The sequence below is a fragment of the Mastomys coucha genome, chromosome X (genome assembly GCF_008632895.1).
Source record: "Mastomys coucha isolate ucsf_1 chromosome X, UCSF_Mcou_1, whole genome shotgun sequence".
Classification (NCBI taxonomy): domain Eukaryota; kingdom Metazoa; phylum Chordata; class Mammalia; order Rodentia; family Muridae; genus Mastomys; species Mastomys coucha.
Window position 1 is genome coordinate 13,817,597 of NC_045030.1, and position 2,708 is coordinate 13,820,304.

The 2,708-nt window shown below is 37.4% G+C and overlaps 1 protein-coding gene across 2 annotated transcripts in view; it reads left to right on the plus strand.

Moving 5' to 3' along the window:
* The window catches only part of Rp2 (RP2 activator of ARL3 GTPase), a 37,780-nt gene that overhangs the window by 32,798 nt on the left and 2,274 nt on the right, over positions 1-2,708 (plus strand). Inside the window, exon 6 of one of the 2 annotated variants that reach the window (XM_031344407.1) lies at positions 832-917. The exons of the other annotated variant lie outside the window; for it this stretch is intronic. The gene's annotated coding sequence lies outside the window, so the exon portion shown is untranslated. Of the gene's footprint in view, positions 1-831; positions 918-2,708 lie in introns of those variants that run through there. 2 annotated transcript variants of the gene reach the window in all.

Sequence of the window (2,708 nt, forward strand, 5' to 3'; positions counted from 1 at the left end):
GCTTTGAAATAAATGGTTAAAATGGTTCAATGGTAATTTTTTTAAGAGTACTCTATATTTACTCATACATGTACCAAAATTTGATAAAATTTTTATTTTTGGGGGGTGTTTTGTTGTATTTTTAATTTTAAAAACAAAATAAATGGTCTAATCTCTGTTTTATACTAATGAGAAATGAGACTGAGTATGTATATATTTGATGTATATATATGCATATGTATATACACAAGATACTCTGAAGAAATGAAAAGGAAGAAGCATGTTTTATTTATTATTATAAATAAGTACACTGTAGCTGTCTTCAGACACACCAGAAGAGGGCATCAGATTTCATTGCAGGTGGTTGTGAGCCACCATGTGGTTGCGGGGATTCGAACTCAGGACCTTTGGAAGAACAGTCAGTGCTCTTACCCACTGAGCCATCTCATCAGCCCCCTGTATATTTTGATATAAGGAATTTACATCATGTTTTCTTTGCTAAGTCATATTTTGTTATGACTGAATATTTGTTAAGATTAGTCATCTTTCCTTCTATATTTTAAAAATGCTGGGTATAGCATATACAGTTGTAATTCTAGTACTCAGGAATTCAAGGCCAACCTAGGTTATTATATTGAATTCCAGGCCAGTCTGGGCTATATAGCAAGAACCTGACTCAAAAAATAAAGAAGTATGATAAATTTTCATTCAGTTTTATAAAAGTAGATGGTATTTTTATTGTCAAAATTACCAGTCTTTGTCCTCCTTTCCTAGCTCATAAAACAAATAACTTAAAGTGCAAATTGGTTCAATTGTAAAAATATAACATTGTGTTTATTTCTACTTATAAAGGTTCAACAAGTACATTAAGAACATTTGGAGCATTGAGAACAAGCAGAATGATAACACAAAAATAAAATTACTCCCTGTTGGATATTTCTTGATGTCTATACTTTGTTTTTCTCATAAAAGATATATCTAAGTTTTCTTTATAAATGGGAAAGTGATTTTGATGCACATTAAAATTTAATATACTTGTTCTATACTGTTAGTTCTCCAAGCTCTAGAATCATGGTGCCTTCAAACCCATTCAAAAAAACATTTTATCTTTTAAAGGCTCAGTCCTAAATGGGACATCTGTATCACACTTGTCCCTCCCAAGCTCAGGGATCTTTTTGGAAGACAAGGTTGGAAAGATTCAGGGTTTGTGGATAACATCAAGGAAACTATTTTTCAGATCCAAACAGGCAGTTGCACATATAACTGTGCATGTACAGTGACTGTGACAGCATGCACAAAAATTCCAACATGGAGCAGGGAAGGTGGGCACAAAATCCCACCATAAGCTAAGAAGCTATTGATATTTGATAGGTTCTGGGAGAGGGAGAATCAGGTTTCTTGAATGATGTGACTCTGGTAGGTTGACCATAGGCAGGCCACACCCACAAAACTAGCTAGAAAGACAAACTGGACTTGAAGAAAGGAAAAAAAAACACAAAATTATATGAGAAGGAATGGGAGGATAGAGAGGGTAGTTATGGGAGGGGTTGGGGGAAAAGGGTAAATATGTTCAAAATATGTCACATGAAATTCCCAAAGAATAAATTTGTTTGCAAAATAAATGCGGAAAGTGTGATCCATTGGGATTGGGTTTTGTAGTTTGATTTCTGCATTGTGTCTTCAATACTGTACTATTTCAAAAACAGCAGAGGATCCTTAAAACATACTTTTGTTTGTTTGTTTGGCTTTTTGTTTTTGTTTTTTGTGTTTTGTGTTTTGTTTGTTTGTTTGTTTGTTTGTTTGTTTTTCGAGACAGGGTGTCTCTCTTTGTATAGCCCCGGCTGTCCTGGAACTCACTCTGTAGACCAGGCTGGACTCGAACTCAGAAATATGCCTGCCTCTGCCTCCCAAGTGCTAAGATTACAGGCATGTGCCACCACTGCCTCCCAAAACATATACTTTCTAGAAAGTTTAACACTAAAAAAGCTAGCCTTCACGTGACTGGCAGTCATATAGTAGTGTAGTTTCAATCTGAAGAGTGTCTCAAAGGCCCGTGTATTAGGTTAGCAGGTAAAGGAACTTGCTGTACAAGACTGGTAATCTCAGTTTGAACCCACAGAAAGGTAGAAGAGTCCATTACATGGGCTGGAGAGATGGCTCATTGGTTAAGAGCACTGGCTGCTCTTCCAGAGCTCCTGAGTTCAATTCCCAGCAACCACAAGTTGGCTCACAACCATCTGTAATGGGATCCAATGCCCTCTTCTGGTGTGTCTGAAGACAGGGACAGTATACTCATATACATAAAATAAATAAATCTTTTTGTTAAAAAAAATTGATTACACATAGTTGGCCTCTAACCTTGACACATGTGCCCTGTCACAATAATGAAAATTTTAGAAGGTCCATGTTTCAGACATCTGTATTATATCCCCCCCCCCCCCCAAGGCACAGGAAGCATTGGAGAAGAGGGACAGAAAGATTGTAGTAAGAGCCAGGGAAGACTGCAGTGAAATAGTGTCTCCTAAATATAATAGGTCCCTTGCACTCCAAAAGTCAGCAGGATGGTTGCCTGCCTAGCATTTCCACAAGATCAAGCCAATTAACCTTCCAACACTGTGATTGCCTGCCTGGTTCCTGCACAAGACCAAACTGGTCAACACTCTAACATGGATATGGATCTACTCCTAGGTGTTGAAAGGAGGATATGAGGGCTGGTGAGATGGTTCAGC